The sequence below is a fragment of the Cygnus olor genome, chromosome 13 (assembly GCF_009769625.2).
Source record: "Cygnus olor isolate bCygOlo1 chromosome 13, bCygOlo1.pri.v2, whole genome shotgun sequence".
NCBI classification, from domain to species: Eukaryota; Metazoa; Chordata; class Aves; order Anseriformes; family Anatidae; genus Cygnus; species Cygnus olor.
Window position 1 is genome coordinate 5,972,579 of NC_049181.1, and position 18,514 is coordinate 5,991,092.

The 18,514-nt window shown below is 35.2% G+C and overlaps 1 long non-coding RNA gene across 1 annotated transcript in view; it reads left to right on the forward strand.

The window, feature by feature from the left end:
* The first annotated feature begins 526 nt into the window (after window positions 1–526).
* LOC121077541 overlaps window positions 527–18,514 on the forward strand; it is a 51,294-nt gene continuing 33,306 nt past the window's right edge. The window contains exons 1-2 of the long non-coding RNA XR_005824130.1: window positions 527–815; window positions 4,161–4,595. This is a non-coding gene — a long non-coding RNA (uncharacterized LOC121077541). The remainder of the gene's footprint in view (window positions 816–4,160; window positions 4,596–18,514) is intronic.

Consider the following 18,514-nt stretch of genomic DNA (forward strand, 5'->3'; position numbering starts at 1 on the left):
ACATCTTTCAGCTTTCTTTGTACCATAAAGGTTAAGAACAATCTAAAAGAAAAGAAAGCTGGGATATTTGGTTACATTTGTATGTACAACATGGAGGAATTTTGTGCAATAAGAAAGACCTGTTTACAGATACAGCGTAAAACTGGTGGTGATGGTCATTTGATTCTGTTCTTAGCCCAACTACTAACCTAGAGCAAGTAATTTAAACTCAGACTTTCATTTTCACACCTCTAAACTAAAGATAAGCTAACAAAACTTGCATAAAATTATGCTGTTATCAACTTGATTTTTGAAAGGTTGGCAAAGAAATTTTTCCTTGCAGTGACTGGATAAAGTCATCTAAATTCAGTTTGTTTTCTCTCTGTTGGGTAATACATTAGCAGATTTCTGTAGTTAGTCTGCATACCTATTTATATTCCCTCAGCACCAACACCTGTAGAAGTCTCAACACTGAATTGCAGTTGAAAGAAAAGCAAAGGAAAAAAAAAATCTGAAACTGTGAAATGAGATATGTATGCAGGTGAAATGCAAAACATATTTTGTCATTATGACCTGCATGTGTTATTTGAAACAACTATTTGTATTTATTCACTTTAGATATGTAAGTTTATCATTGAACTATTGCAGCTATAATGATTTGCAAGCGTGTCTATCACATATACAGTATGTTGCATGACGTTAATGCTTTCTGTATTGATTGACTCAGATCCCTATTCCTCATAAACCATAGGACGTCTGAAAGCCTGATGCAGATGCTGGAATGTGATTATGTTATGATGGAAAGGAGCTTACTCAACAACCTGATTATGATTAAGGTAATGAGGGTAATTTATAGCTTCTTTTGACCTACTGGTACCAGAAGCTAAAACACAGAGCTGGTGTTAAGGGAAACAAAACCCTACCTGAAGAGCTAATAGACACAAAAACTGCATCATTTTTTGCTAGATAGTGGTAAGGTACAAATTGTAGCTTCTGTATAATTTATAGTGATTTCATATATGTTTCATATTTGGATCTTTAGGTCTGGTTAATAAGCCAAGCCAGACATCCTAAATGTTCTTTAGTTTATTATTATGAGAGCAGTTACCTAACATATTATCATAATGTTTGTGTACTATAGTCAATCATTTGGATGCTACTGTGTAGGTTATGCATATTGAGCCTGGCTGTGCTTACTTTAAGCCGATACTCTGAAATCAATTGAAATAAATGGCAGCTTTTGTGTGGACTTCAGAAATATATACCCCATCTATAAGACATGTTATGATTATCCATATCTGTAATTTTAATGAAAGCTAAGTTAATGAAAGGAAAAACTGTTTCTTCATATAAAAGACCATTTAGCTTTAAATAACTTTTGATTCTTGGAGCACGATTAAATTGTTTTAAAAAATGGGTAAGATCAATTTGTATGAGTTTATTCAAACACGATGCTTTCTTTAGCAATATCTCTTGTAAGGTGATAGAATGCTTTGTTTTATCACACAAATTTTTTTCATCTCATTCATTGCTAAAAGTAGCTGGTTCCCTAGGTTTGAATACTTACATTCTGAAGTATAAAGGTAATTAATTGCTGTATCAGTTTAAAAACTATTTTAGAAATTCCTTATTACAAAACTGGGTATGGATTCAGTTGGGAAGAAAATGTTTCCAAGTATCCAGTTATTGTGAATTTAACTAAACATAATGGAAATGTGTTTTGAGTCATCTCTATATGTTTGTACAGTATAGTCACCTAACAAAAATGAATAATCTGCAGTCATTCACAACAACATAATTGAATAATCACTTTGTAGCATTCCTACCCAACTGGATATAGTAAACATTTATAGAAAAGAACTATCTTCAATTGAAGTGAGTAAGAGACAGACATCTAACTTTTTAATAGTGAACAACTGCCAAAAAAAAAAAAAAGGAAGTGGAATAGTGATAATCAGCTGTCAGTCTCAGCTCTCAGTCTGGAAAAAATATCTCAAGGAACTTTGATTTACACTGGAAAGCAACATTTGACATAATGGATAGTGTCAGAAAGCATAGGAAAGAAATGAAGAGGAAGAACAAAATACATATAAAATAGTGTTATCAAGTGCCTTCTGAAAGCTGGTGTTTTATAAAGAAATGAAAATACATAAATGCCTCAAAAGATGAAACATGGAAATTGTTAGTAGAGAGAGAAATTTGCTATATCCGGGAAGAAAAGGAGCAAAATCACAGCATATGGTTAGTTTTATCAACCAACACAAGGTGTTGCTCAGCTCTCATTCTTCAGCTTGTGATTGAAAGCACCAGCATATTTGTCCATAAGGTTAATACTGTTGTACAGCATGTGAAAAGTGCCAGTGCAAGGGAAGAGTTAAGGGTAGGAGTTGATTTCCTGTCAGCCATAACTGAGTTCCAACTATTTAAACTGCATTTTAAAAATAATAATTTTCTTGCCTGCTGAAATTTGATGCACACCTTTTAGGCATTTCTGCCACAGCACTTCACTAACAAAATTCAGTCCTACATCTATGTGAAATGGACCATATACCAATTATGAGTGGTCTCTTAAGAAATCACTTAAGAAATGCCATAAACAAGCAGACATAAAATCATAGAATAGTCTGGGTTGGAATGGACCTTAAACGTCATCTAATTCCTACCCACTGCCATGGGGAGGGACACTTCCCGCTAGACCAGGTTGCTCAAAGCCCCATCCAACTCTAATGTCACTTTTTAATTTGTAAAGCTAAAATTAAAAAGGTCATTATTATTTTTTTATTATATATACAAGGTGTCATTTTTTTAAAAATGTGGAAACAGAAGGAACTGCTTTGCCACTGAAAGACTTTGGTATTTTCAGACTTCTCTACAGCTGAAGTGAGGTGACATGGCACTTTTTTAAACTGGAATTTTTCTACGATGTAATAGTCATGAAGAGGAGAAGACACAAGTTGCAAAAGTGGCCAAGAGCATAGCTATGCTAAATGATTCTGCAAACAGTTTTCGGTGCTTTTTGGGTCTTTTTGCATCTGTCCTTGTATTTTCTTCCTAAATAATTTCATTTCTGTAATCTTACTTTTACAGCAGCAACCATTTAAAGAAGCACTAAATCATAGAAAATATAATCCCTTTTACACAAAGGAACAATTTAAAGAGGATAAACTTCATTTTTATGAGTTTTAGTGAACTGTATCAGAGAAATGTCGTACTTTCCCATTCATTTAGTTACTGTATGTCTTGAGCTCATAATTTGTTTTGCCCTGTAAAATCTTGAGTGGTTTTGATTCCTGCATTTGGCAGAGAACTGACATAGTAGACAAAAGGTCTCTTATCCATTTCCTTTTTATTTTTTGTCCAAGTGATTCAGACTTGAAGTTACTTATTTATGAACTACATGAAATTAAATGAGGGTCAAGCATGATTCTTTTTAAGCAAAATTTGTAACACTAAATATGAAGTAAACAGAGAACTAGGTATGCAATAAAAATGCATCTGTTGAACAGTATCTCCTGATGAACTTGAACTATTAGAAAATCATAGAATGGTTTAGGTGAGAAGGGTCCTTAAAGATCATCTAATTCCAACCCCGCTGCCATGGGCAGGGACACCTTTCCGTACACCTGGTTGCTCAAAAATCAAACTAAAACCTCATTTGTGCATATTATTCAAATACTTGGTAGAAGAGTTATGCCAGGATTAGTCTTAAATATTGCTTAGTACTGGGATTATTCGCTTAGGCATTTTTTTGTATGGTTCATTCATTTCACTGTTACTGGTTTTTGGTTTGAGTCAAATGGATGAATGGTGTTACAGTTGAGGAGAGGTTTACTTTGACAGTTTCAGCTAAGTCATGGCATTGATCGAGACAGTTAAGAGATATCTGCCCTGATGTAGTTAAGCAGGGGAAGCCTTTAATAAATAAATAAATTAATTAATAATAAAAAAAAAAACTGTCAGCAAAACTATATTTTTACTGGAGTACACTGGATAATCAAGGAAACAAATTATATAACACATCTGTCATCATTAAGTATTTTTTTTTTCTTCCTCCCTTACAAAGTGTGCTAGTTTTCCTACATTAATCAAGTATTCATGTGTAGTAAAGACATAGCCTGCCATTTTGGTACTATCAAGTACCAGTGTAGTCATGATTTTCTTTAGTTTCTTTCATTCGTCAGATTTCTTTCATGGAGGTGTCCTAGCCTAAAAGGAGCAAATATAAAAGATCAGGAAGGATACATATAATGAATTTAAACCAAAAGGTATCTGTTTAACTTCACATTTGTTCTTCACCTTCGGAGCAAATTTTGAAATCTTTTGCTTTCACAACCTGTTTTGTCTGGTGTTCTTTGTTAGTTTCAATAATTTCAGTTGCCAATTTGATAGTAGCCCTTTGCAGAGCAGAACATTGAAGTTGTCAGTGAACATCCTTTCTACACATTTTCAGACTGGAGAAAAAAAAAAAAAAAAGGAATATCTAATAGAACACGTGGGAGAAATTTCTGAAGAAACTATTCAGCAAGTTGAAACAGTGAGAACAAGTCCTCGTAATTTTTATGGAAACAGCCATCTTTACTCACACAGATACACTTCACCGCAATAAAGGCCTGCATGTGAGTATAAATTCTAAAACATACTTCATTTACCTATATTTGCTGAAAAATACCTGACTCCTAAATGAGTATTACCTGAGACACAGAACTAACAAAGGATCTTAGTAAGATGGAGATCCAATCCATATAGCTTTGTGTTTCTTTTTCTACGAATTTCCAGTCTTTTTGTGCTATAGCTGTTTATTCTTACTCTCCAGAATTGTTTTGTGAATCAGTGAGGTTGAGTCAGGTACAGTATAGAGGTATATGCACCATTTTATGGACATCCCTTGAGGAGGCAGAATTGATCACAAAAGAGACTGACAGAAGTGTCATTAGTTTATTAATGCAGCATGTTAGGAAACAGAACATTTGGTCCTAAATGTAGAGGACTTTTTACTCAGTGGGAAGGAAGACAGCAAGGTATATGTGCATGGAGGGATGAGAAGTTATATGTTCAATATGTCAGTGAGCAAAGATGACAAGAATTGTAGTAATTAGTGATACGAGGGTTAAAGAAGTAGAGATATATAGTTCTCAGAAGGCGTTACTTATTCTGGCAAAATGTAAATATGTCAATCTGCAACTGCCCAGCAGTGTATGATGTGAATAATTATTTTGGCGCAATTCATTTTCAGTGCATTTTAACATAGTGGAATTAAAACCCAATCCTTTAACTGTATGCATTCACTCCTCCTAGAAACAAGTCCCCTGTCTGTCTGAATGTCCTTCTTGGAAAATTTTCGTAGTGAAAGTGAATGCCATTCTGAATGTGTTGGTGTTCAATGTATCTAAAAACATCGTCTTACTTTAAAAGTGGTATTTTTATATCTAATGCTGTGCCGGGCCTTTTTGTAACATTTGTCACACAAGACAACAACGTACGTATCCAGCTCAGAGACTGATAAAAAGTTTTCCATATAGCTTCTAGCTGATTATGGTTTAGAACATGAGTTGCTCTACTGAGAGTCTGAGAACTGTAAACAGTATTTGCATTTTGTTATGAATATTTTGCATAACTTTAAGGATGTTTTGTTTATCCCCAAGTGGGTCTGTTTTGAGTCCATAATCTACTGTGAAGTTTCAGTAACAGAAAAATTTGTTGAGCACAAACAGGCCAGTATCACAGCAGACGTAATAGCATTCAAGCAAAGAGTGTTTTGCATCAAAAATGTGTATACATTTGCATTTTTGATGCAGAAATCTACTTAATCAGCACTGCAAGCCCATAACTAACAGAGTGCAGAATTCTATGAAATGGAAAAGTTCTGTGTAATTTCTGAAAAAGTCTAGTTTGCACTGCTCTAACTATAGCTCATATTTAAACCAGTTTAATCATCAGTGAACTAACATGGGAGAAATACTCTGAACTTCTTTATCATTGTCTATTCCAGAAAAAGTTTTTTGTATCCTCAGACCTATGGATTATGGGTTTGCTGTTTTTGGTTTTTTTGTTGTTGTTATTGATTGGTTGTTTTGTATGTTTTTAGCATTTCTTTCTTAAATATTCTATTTAATGTTTAGGAAAAAAAATCCTGGAAAGACTGAGACCTGAATTTGAAGTATCATCACTTCAGTCATGTCAACTTTTCTCAGTTTTAGATGCATGGGGAATTATGTTGGGGAAAGTTCAGCACACAGGATTTCTGTTGAAAGCAAAAGGCATTGCAGCTGTTCATTGAAGTCAGTAGTTTGTGTCATGATTATCTGTTCTAGGGATTTCTTCAGAAATGTGGTCTGTGATTGCTGTCCAGAGTTGAGTGAGAATTCCAGTTTTATTCTCAGAATTCTGACTTAAATTTTTAAATTATTATTTTTTTTTTTTAATCCAGTATGGGTTTCCTAACGTTTGTGTGTCACCATAAATTGCTGAGATGTATACTACCTGCAAAAGGGAGTGTCCTTCATCTCAAAGCAGACTTTAATCCAGTTAATAATTATCATCAACAATGATTTGTCTCTGATTTATAATTTCTTACTTATGCAGTTCTCCTTGCTAGTGTTGATTGATTTTTAGTGAAGAAATTTCTATGATTAAAAATTTTTCCAGATCTGACAATTTGTCTTACCAAAAGATTAGCTGGTGTTGAAAACTAAACAACAGTTTTATCCCTGGTCTCAATTCCCTCTCCCTGAGCAGAGGAGTTTATAGATGTCTTAACTGGCAAAGAATCTTTGGAGGGGAGTAGTGCTTGGGTGGGGAGGGGGGGACAAGAACAGAAAGGAAAAAAAAAAAAAGAAATTGTAAGTGGATTTCAGGGTAGCAAGGTTAATATCAAAGGAAACATTTATTTTTAAGTCAGTATGGCTTGTTGTTTTTTCTGTTTTTTTTTTTTTTTTGCACTAACATTGTTAAAATAGGAGAGACTTTGTGAAGATCATTCTGTAGGCAGAATTTGTAGTGTAGAAAGTTTAAGACGTTTTACAATTACTGTAACTGCTACTATATTTTGAATCCTATGCTTTCAATTTTAGGAGCTGCATTTCTAAACAAGATAAGTCTAGATAGAGAATCACAGTCAAATGTCAGGCTTTTTGTCTATAAGGTATTTCCAATCAAGTGTAGTGCAGAATGTCACTGTCATTCCAATTAGTGCAGCTGATTGGTGTTAAATTTGTTTTATTTGACATAGTACAATATTTTTGCTTCAAGCCAGCCATTTTGTACAAGATACAGAAAACCCTCGTAATCACAACAGACTTTAAAGCTAAGGCAGAAAGAATGTGTAAAATGGAAGAAAATCAGCTTTCTAATTTTTTGAAGTTTCAACTGTATTTATTACAAAAATATTTAAAGATAACTTAAGAGAATACAGAGATTCAAAGCCTGCCATCTACATTCATAATTTCCTGGTTTATTTGACAGTAATATTATTCTTTCAACTTTGCTGCATAAGACCATCCATTTTTATCACATAATTCATTTGCCATTGTACCATTCACCTAGAAAATTGATACAATTAAAAATAACATTCTTAATGTTATTCATTTTGTTCTTCACTGGCTCCTGAAATGGTCTTGTAAGGCTTTGGGATCCCAAGATCTGTCACTGCACTGCAGTAACTCTCCTTCACTCTACGGATACACTGCCACTCCAGGCCATGCAAATTAAGGATGATATGGTATGTTGGCAAGGCAGTGGGGAGGGAAGAAGAGAAGAGGAGGAAGCCTCCATCAACACTGCCTGTTGTTTTTTTAATATAAGTAGACTTTTCCTGCCTGTCAGTCAGACATCCTCCACTAGACTCACATAAGAAACATTTCTGTATGCCTAACTTAATATTTTACCTTGCTAGCATGGACTTCTATTGAAAAATATGGCTCAGGTATTGCATTTGATGTTAGTGGTATGCACAAATATCAGGAGACGGCAGTTGCTGAACCAACAAGTCTCCTCAAACAAACAAACACTTTTCCTTCCCACATAGACACGTCATTGTAATTACACTGATATTCAGTTGACAGTCAAATTTTCATCTGTGTGATGACTTTCTTGGGACCCCTTTCAGGTGCAAACCTGGGTTCGATTTCCACTATGGTGAGCCAGTAATCTTCAGGAATTCCATGGTAGCACAAAATGTTCTGCAGCAGAATGATGGCAAACATTTTAACTCCAAGGGATGTGATAAAAGAAAGTACTAAATCTTGAGAATATTTATTTAGGAATGATTGTATAAGTATTTCCAGAAAAGGCCCCTTCCACTTGATGGAAATATCATGAAAGGGAAATGTTCAGGGGATAGATTCAAATCTCTTGGCACATCTCTCAGAACTTGGCACTATTATCCATGTTTTCAACTGATATCATGATATTTTCAGACATGATTTTTCTGAGATAAAATCATGACCATCATTTGGACTAGGTGATCTTGGAGGTCTCTTCCAACCTAGATGACTCTGTGATTCTTTAAGTGTTGACAAACTACAGTTATACAGCTAAGCATTACTTCCCTTTTCTCCACTATACAACCTAAACTATAGAGCTCTAATAAGAAGCACAGATTGGTTCCTTAGGAGACTTGGCTCAAATTAGAGCCTAGAAAGGGTTCTGATAGTTCAGAATTAGTTTTAAGAAATTCCTGAGTAGAAAAAAAGTATCTTACAAGGTGCAATGCTTTTTCTATCTTCCCATGAAAAGTACAACCATTGCTAATCTAGTTATCTTGGGTTAACAATCCCTTACATTTAAAACTAGGAAAAGAAAATTTACAGTTCAAATGGGAAATTGAAAATCTGCGAGGGTAGCATGTGTCCCAAAATATTAGTTTCCTATGGCTGTTTATGTTCTTTTCTACGGCCTCCCACACATTTAAAAACAAAAATTGCATCAGGCTTTCATTCTTCCTGTATGAAGATTACCTTTCAAATGCTTTGCTGCTCTTTTTGTCTGTCCTCAAACACTGGATAATAGCAAGAACTGTAGGTGCGTGATGCTTCCACAGACCTGCCAGTGAAGTCTAATCTTCAAAGCCAAGTGAGAACTGGTAGCCAGTAAGCCAACTCACCTTTAGTTGTATAGAGAAGGCTACCAACGTGCAGATATTAAGCCATGTCATGACTTAAGTCTTGCTTTCAGGCAAGGCTAATTACTGCATAGCAGTGGCAACATGAATGTCTGCTATAAAAGGAATAAGGGACATATAGTCAATCGCTAGATCTGTGTTTATGTTGCTTGCATTGTTTTTTGTTTACATTCCATTTCATAGAGGTGAAGTTGGTCAGAGGCCAGGGAAGTGCATGAGTTGAGGAGCACAGCTGAGTGCTATTTGCACAGTATAAGATTATTGTTACTTCTATAAAGGAAACATAAATTTGTTCAACAGTGCCAGGAGACTGCAGTGAAAGAGAGTGATCCAAGGTAGAAAAGTAATCATCCTTCTAGGAAGGAAGTGATCCCTGTCTGGTAGAACCCACTAATACATGGGTTTTGGCTTCAGTTAGCCCCTTTAACTCTAAGAGGTATGAATTGAAAGAGTCAGCAGGAGCACTGGGAGATTTAAAATAAAACCACAACAATAATAAAACTTATTTATAGATATATTCCATAGCTTTTAATACATATGATATGTGGATGGTGCAAAGCTGCACCAGGAGTTGCTGTAATAAGGATAATAATAGTAATATATTCTGTGGATAATCATAACTAAATATCTTATGGAAGGTATGCATGCTCCTTTGTGATTTTATGCTATACCGTTATGGTCTTGTCCATAAGGATATATATTAAATATGGTATATTAAATATATGTCTAATTATTTGCATTTTTAATGTTTGTTGACAGAATTTATTCCAGCAACTCTTACTCATATATGAGAGAAGATACTATATTATCTACTGCATGCAAAGTCTACATCATTTTTGTTGTTATTGTTGTTCCATTTTGCTGTCATGTAGCTTTAGTACAGTGAGTAGGAGTTACTTCATTCTGTCAGAACACATAATCATCCCAGGTTAATTCAGAACTTTCCTTCTTTTTCCCAGCATTGCCCTTTTACATCCATTGCTTCCTTTGTTTTGGGTCACTGGGCCAGGCTTACTGTCTCGTTATCAGAGTTCTACAGTTCAGTCCTAAACCCCTCCAGTTCTTTACACAGGTGTTGCAGATGAGTTATTTAACCCCACTAGTGCTGCACTGGTAAACAGACTCATTGTGGCAGAAGGTGAAGAATTGCATTCAGAAATAGAAATGACACAGTAAGGCATTTTGCTAAGGCTCATCTTACAATAATTTGATGTTTAGAAAAACTACAGTGTACGTTGTTTGCCCTCAGCTATCTCTGGGATTTCAGTCTCACCGCTTTCAGAGTCTCTAACCAGATGCAGCAACTGACTAATAATATTGTATTCTACAGTAGAATTCTTCTTTCATGGAACTGTGCATCAGTCCCCAGTCATCAGCCTGAACAAAATGGTAAAGGTTACAAAGCCACTGGACTTTTGGTCTGATACAGACTATCAAAGAAAGTTTCTTCTGTAGAAGACGATTCGGAATCTTGGCATCAGACTGAAGTGCACTAAATCAGTTGGAAAGTTGTTGAGTCCAAAATCCAGGGAAAATTTATGGCTGAAACAGCTTCTAATATTAGGACAAGAGAGACATTGTTTCCATATAAATAAATGCTTCAACACATCTTTGTGTAAATTCACCAAAAACAGTTGTAGGAACTCCTTCCAAAGAGATGTAAGAGGTCCAAAGCACAAAGCACCGCATCTCATCTTGACATTATCAACTGTTCCTCAGAGTTCTCTTTTATCATTCTACTCTCTATTTTTAGAGTAGTTTTAGGATTTTATTTTTTTAATCTTTTGCATCATTGTATCTCAAATGCCAGCAGAAGTCAAGATTTTTGTTTGTTTGTTTTTTTTGTGTGTGTGGATACATATTTAGAAGCAAGGATAGGTAAAGAGAATGGGACTAATACGTCGGTTTTCGTAACCATTCTAATATAAGATTTTCCTGCCAGTTTTCTGTTTCTCTTCTTATAGTGTTCAGCAGGGGATATTCACCATATGTTTCTCCAACATTTAGCCAAGTGAGATCCTGACTAGAGTCTGTGGGCCATTAATAAAATGTAAGCAAATAGTGGTAATAAGTAATAAGGATCACTCAGAGATGACCTTCCCTGGTGGCAGAACTTAGCTATTCATAACCTTCTGGTAAACTCAAATGTTGAAACCGAAGAAAGTGATATATGAGAAACAGGTGTAGCATCTGGGGAGCACTATACTCTTGAGCTGTTTGACATGCTTCTTACATCTACATTTAATAGAAGAGTGGAAATTATTACTTATCTGCCAAATTGGATATGAGAGGTAATTAGAACTGTATCCCCTTGAAATTTCATGAGCTTGTAAAAAGTGACAGAACTTTACATTTCCAGTTCATATGATGAAATATAGTTGAGAATTCCCATCACCATTTTAGCGGACTAAGATGTACAAACTGGAAAATATGATAATCTTCAGGATCCAGTTAGATTTGGACTCATTGCTCTTTATCAGTCTGTGTTGCTTTATTATGGATAAATAGGCCAGTGAGTGGGACACAGCCTGAGATCCAAGAGAGCTGGACTCAGTTTGCTGCTGTGGTGTAGCCTTGTCTGTGACCTTAGGGCTGGATCCACAGACATTCTTAATGTGTTGTAACCTGATGGTGCAAGAGGCACAACTCTGAAGTAAGCACCTATGATCCTGTGCACTGAGGGGAAGGAGGCTTATTGCAATGGGATTTACAATAGCACACAGAAGGGACATCATCTACACTAATCAATAAAGTTGTCAAAGAGGAGGATGCATATTAAAACCTAAATTCCTTGGTAGTTTAGGAGTCCAATCCTGGGCTGAGGCTGCATGGCTTAGACCAGAATCTTAGCTGAATAACTGTATCACATATTTCAATATCAGAGCAAGGATCGCTACTTTCTCTTAATACATAGCTAAAGATACATATTTTATATAATTTTGTGGCCCTATCATTTTCTTCAGTGGTGGAAGTAATCTCTCCAGGAATAGGTGGTAGCATTATACTAGCTTTTTGTTAGCATTCCTATGTACTACTCTGCCCTCAGGCTCATGTTCCCTATTCCATGGAATATGTTTACGCAGAGTTTTTTGGTGTTTTGTTGTTGTTGTTGTTGTTGTTTTCTTTTAGCCCTAACCAGCTTTTACTCCAACAAGCTGATATTCTTGCTGCATTTCCTGCAGAGCATGATAATGCATGTAAAGTATGGCCAAAGAAAGCTTACTGGAATGCACTACATAGAAGGGACAAACAGCCCGAATGGGCTTAGACATGACACCTGTGCTGAGCCTCTCAGCCAAGTAAGAAGCAATCTGAAGTGTGGGACCCTTTCACGTATGAGGACATGTAGAACTTTATGCATTGTAGACACTACAGTGATCACCGTGTGCCATATAGATTAGGAAGGATTTGGGGGGTTCTGTTCTTTGTTAGATGACTAGGCTGTCTGAGTCCTTCCTATGTTTGCCTATGCTTCCTTAGTTTGCCCTCTATATAAGGGAGCATTCATGTCATAGGGATGTTGTAAAGATAAATATAATTAGAAGCTGTGAATTTTAAACATATGAACTATGACAGGTGTGTTTTTTTTATTTATTTATTTTTGTATTTGTTACAGTCAGGGGAAAAAAAGCTTTTGCCATTGTGTCAACACTGTCTCTGATGAATTACTTTGGACTCTAGTGCATCTACTCTGGCACCTTTCACCATTGACTCACATAGGAAGAAAAGTGAAATTTCACTACATATCCTAAAGTTGATCATGGCTTTAATTGCACAATTATCATTATATCAGGGGAAAAAAAAAAAAAAAAGTTGGAGAAAAAAGAAAAAAGCACATGCTGTTTGTCCTGTCCATTCAAAGTAAAGGGATATGTTTTGTCCACTGTCCCTTTTCCAGTTGTGTCTATTGTTCCATTAAATGTTTAATGCAAAATCTTCATATGCTTCTCTGCTTAATTAAGTATACACTATCTTCTTTCATCTTCATCATTAAACTGACAGTAATTACACGAATTTGAATGCATGACCTCTAAGTCTTTGCCCCAGTAAGTATAGCAGAGGACTAGTTATATTCTGTAATCCACTGTCATCAAAGTCACAAAGATCTAGTTCCACCTATTCAGAGACAGTGATACACATCAGAAAAAAAGATGCAGATAATTACCCTTTATTACCTGTAATTCAAATCAGATCTGAATTCTCTGTCTTTGTTGGCATGAAAAATAACCACTACTCAGTGGGGTGAAAGGTGATGACCCACTGACAAATGAAGTGTCTAAATGAAACCAGGAAAAATGATTGGCTTTCAAAATCAATGAAATGTACAAGGAAAAATAAAAAGATAACTATATTGTTAGTTTTCCAGGATTAACACTACTTTAGTTTCTTAATTTTACTTGCTGTTTTTAATTAGATACTGCCAAATAAGCTCAATCTAAAAACAGTCTTTTTTTTTTTGTTGAAAATCACAACATGTTAAAAATATGTAAACTCAAAATTATTAAAATAGATAACTACTTTTCTTGTCTCTGTGAGGTTAGAATTTTTAGATAAATCTGACTTTTTTATGGATGAAGTTATACAGCACCGCTATTGTGAAATCATCCCACAGACTTTGACAGTTTATATAGTATTACTGCTGCTGCGTTCCCACAAGAATCTAGTTCTTGTTTGCTTTGCCTAGAACGGAATGGAGTCAGTGGGTTTTTTGTTTTGTTTTCTTCCCCCACAAGAATCAACAATAAATGCTACTTTAAGAACGTTTCAGGCCAATGGCTATATCAATATTTAACATTTTGACCTAGATTTACCCTGGGTCTAATCAATCACAAATAATTGTATACTTAAACATAGACAAAAAACAATGAAATCCTGTTCTCTAACATTTCTCTGTTCTAACAGCCTTGATTTATTTTATTTCAAGGCAAGCTATAGGGTGACTAGTCAACTAAGCTACTTTTCAAGTTTTGGCTTGAAAGTAATTCTACTAGTTTTTGTAGAAGTTTGTCTGTGTGATAATTTATATCTTTGGTAGTTAACTTGCATCAGCTGGCACATAATGAGATCAAGAACAGCTCAGCCTAAGTTGTCTGTCAGCATATTATCTATCCTGTCATGGAATAGAAACTAGCAGAGCAGCTTGGATAAATCGGCTTTTGCAGCTATCATTTCCTGCTATATGAGGAGTTTGTTAGAAATACGTTGTCAAGATTAGGCATGGATTGATAGCTGTGTTCTCCCGGAATGATGATGAAGAGATTATCATTATCCACATAGTCAACTTCTTCCAGTCATTCGCTGCTTCTTCCATGGAAGTAACGCTTACCCATCTCCTTCCATGCAATTGAGCTCGTGTGAAAAATTGCATGTGCAAGTGTTTTTGTAACAAAACTGAGCAGTTACCAGAGTAGAATTCCTGAAGTTAATGCATTGGTTGGACCACAGTTTGAGGTTGAGGAGAGAACAATCAGAGCAACATCAGATTTCGTTCAATGGGAAGTTTGTAAAATTAGAAGGTATAATAAAAAAATAGGCAAAAGAATAAAATTCAGTCTCTGCAAAATAATGAGAAAGGCTGAATTATGTCACAAGACTAGAACAAAGGTTAAAATTAGAATCTAAAATACTGTGCAAATCTTAGCCCTAATTTTGACCTTGACACAGAGCAAATCAAAGATACTGTAATTTAAATGATGGCAGTCACACACAATGGAGTATGAAGACCTTTTTTTTTTTTTTTTTTTTTTGTGATTAGTGCTGTTTAGCAGGGATAATACAGCTTATAGTAGGGCTACATGGCTCACAAAGCCAACTATCCATCAGGCACTGTAGGTTTAGCAACAGTGTAACAGAATCTGTTCCAGTGATTATGTGAGCTATGACTTGTGGGTTCTTCTTAAAATTCTCATAATTTTTCTACTGCATTTGTTTATTATTTGAAAAGAAGACTTTAGAAAAAGTATCTGTTAAGAGAAATTTCCTTTAAAGTTTAAAGCTATTTCATATTGTCACATTCTGGTTATCTTTATTATCATATCAGATTTTTAATACCTCCCTTTTCAGCTATCCTACCTTTAAAAACTCCTGACAGAAAAGCTAGAATTTTTGCTTTTGCTATTTTAACCACCTAATGAATGAAAGAAACAAAGACCACTGGCAAGTTTTTCTGCAGCGAAATGGGCTAAGTATATAGCCTTCTTAACCATGCAGTTATGTATCAGATTGCTAATGCTGGGGCCTTAGTGCTTCATTGTATTTTTCTTTAAATGGCTTTTCCATTCCTTGTAAAGTTGTTAGAAGACACAAGGGGGAGGAGAGAACAACACTGAAGAAAAGTTGTCTCTCTCCACTCCTGGCAATTGGAATGCAGTCCTTTATAATGTGGTAGAAAATAGTGAGTTTTAGAGTTGCTAGAAAACTGTATTTAAGATGCCATTTCTGGGCATAAGATGTTTCAAGTCTGATTGAAATTATCTTCTACATTTGCAAACACACAAACTACTAATGAATAAGGATGGGAGCAAGACAGTAGAGTGCTTCAACAGCAGAGAGTTATTAGAAGAAGAAGGCTTTTACTATGATGTGTATGCATCTGAAGCACACAAGATGGTGTTTAGAGAACAATAAATTATGTCTATTGTTACCCCAGCCTTAGCAAATGACTGTTCTAGTAAGAGTTGTCTGAGGATCAATTGAAGATGTGATAACTAGCTGGCCATACTTAGGTCTTAAAGCTACAGAAGATTGTGGTGGATACTTTGGGATTTAGGATGCACTGCAATACAATCCATTTTGTCTGTGAAAGGAAAAAATGGGATCTGGTCTAAAGCTGCATGTGATGAGGAAACAGAATAGCACTGAGTTGTGTAAGGTAGCTGCAACACCGTTAGGAAAGTAAACAGCACTGAATGTAAGGACCTGTATCTCTTGCATACTCTTCTTTGCAATTGGCACTGTTAAGAGTAAACACCATGATATACAAAAATGAATATAGACAATATAGGCACAAATTAATTTTATTCAATACTAATATGCATTTCCTAAACACAAAACTACTGGTCCTTCTATTACCTTTACATTTGTATGAACTATGTTACATGTTTTAGGGGCAAATTTCTTTTCTTCCTTTAAGTTGTGGAGATAATTTTTACATTCAATTTGGGAACAGCAAATAAACATACTTGAATGTGGTATTTGAGTAGCTGTGTGCTATACTGCTTTACAGAAATTTCAAGTATAGACAGGAATATATATAACAGAAAATAAATGGTTCTATTTAAAAAAAAATATTATATTGAAGTATGCACCCTATGTCATCTGACCATTCTTCACTATCTGTATGGAACCTGAAGCTAATAGATGGAAGCTGTATTTATTGCTTAGAATACTTAGGTGGAAACAATCCTTATATGTGGATCACTGACACTAAGAAAAAAATATATATATATATACTTGTCCATAAGAATCCTTTGATGTTTTTTGATATATTTGAAGTATGAATACTTCCACCAGTGATAAAAGATGTATAAGCGTTCCTCCTGAGCATTTCCCAAACCCACTCCAATACGTCAATCTAGAGCTTTGCTAAGCAGAGCCTGCCGTTCATGCCAAAGTGCGATCTGGTTTTGAGATGTGACATATGGGTACTGAGATTAAGCCTCCCAATTTATCACTTACAAATTAAGCTAGGATTGAACATCAGACACATCAAAGTTTTTTCCCACAGCACAAACTGAACAGATTTTTTATGGTATTCTTACAAGGCACAAATATAAGAATCAAATCAAGCAAAAATTGTAAAAAAAAAAATAAAATAAAATAAAATAAAAATAAAAATAATGAAAGAAATGAAATTCCAAACTACAGGAGCCAAAACTTGAACTTGGAGGTATTGGTAGGTACCTATTTTGTACTGAGTAATTTGTGTACAAATGAAATTAATACTATATTGCAATTTGTGTGGCAAACTAATGGAGAAAAATAGAGTAGGTAGTCTTTAATTTAGAATGATAAGATATCTGACCACCATTTGTTCAATTTGTTCAGTTGTTCATTTGTTCAAATGGTGGTGGTTCTCAGTCTTGGAGCTATTGGTTTTTGTCCTGTCTTGTTTTGTTTTAATGTAGATGTGAGTGGGATAAAAATTGTATTTCATTCCACTGCTTTCACTGCTCATCTGAAAACAGGTTGAAAACCTTCACTCCCAGATAAAGGCCCCAACATTGCTTAATATTTACTCCTGTGCTGAACTTTAGCCACAGATAAGCACAATTGAATTTAACACTAAAGGTCAACAATAAATTAAGAGATTTTGACCCTGGTTACTACCTTTAGACCATTATGGGGCTTTACTTTATGGTCTTCTGAGAGGACTTTTTGGTAGCTGTATAGAAGCAGAGGATAGCCTTTACGCGGTCATTTGAAGTGGGATTTTTCGTTTGTTTACTTAATTTCTACTAAGTCGTTGAAAGAAAAGGAACATATGGACGCTATATATAGCAATTATTTCCATCAAAATAAAGTGGAGATACCTGTGGGAGTCAACAAAGCAGCTGTTTAGAGATCACACTGTTCTTTGCAAGAGAAATGAAAAACATGATTTCAGGATCACTGTGCAGATCAGTGGCATCTGTTTACTGCAGCAAACTAGCATCATTTTGTTTATGCATAAGTACAGGATTCAGTTTAAATCTGTGAGATTTAAAGCTAATCAAAATAAAGATCAAGCCAGGGACTGTTATCTTAAAGAAGGGCACTAATGTCATTTTCTTAATAGAATGTCCTTATAAGTAAGAGTGAGCAATGAGACACAGTCCATGGTCATGTTTTTTTGTTGTTTCTTTGTTCGTTTTTTCTCTTTTTACAAAAACTGTTTAAGTGGCATTGAAACCATGTTCACACATTGCGGAACAGAGCATTTCAGCTGTTTGGGGTGATGTGTCAAGCTATTGTGCTTAACGTTTTGGCCATCAGTAAAGTCAGAGCTGAAAAAAGTTGCGATTAGTATAATGCTCCTCTCATATTCCAAATAAAAAAAATGCCAGTGAGAGTGTATAGTTTGGTGGGCTGACTCCTTCTGGTGGTTTTATTGTATAATCCATACTCTTTTCCCTCTCCTTGTAATGATCAGTGAAGACAAAGCTCTTCATTTATAGCTTCAAGATTTTTTCAGTGAGAAGCTTTTGCCATCTGACCTTTTTCCAAAAGACCTGAGAAATATTAATGTGCTAGCCGTTGTGAGGTTGGATGGATTGAGTCATTTGAAATTCTGATTAATATTTCAGGTACTTCCAGCAAAGGGTGTTTTTTGTTTGCTTGTTTGGTTGGTTGGTTTTGTTTTGTTTTGTTTTCCATGTACTGATATATTTTCAGCTAAATTTTAAGAATGGAGGTCAAAGTTGGGTAGAACTGATTTAT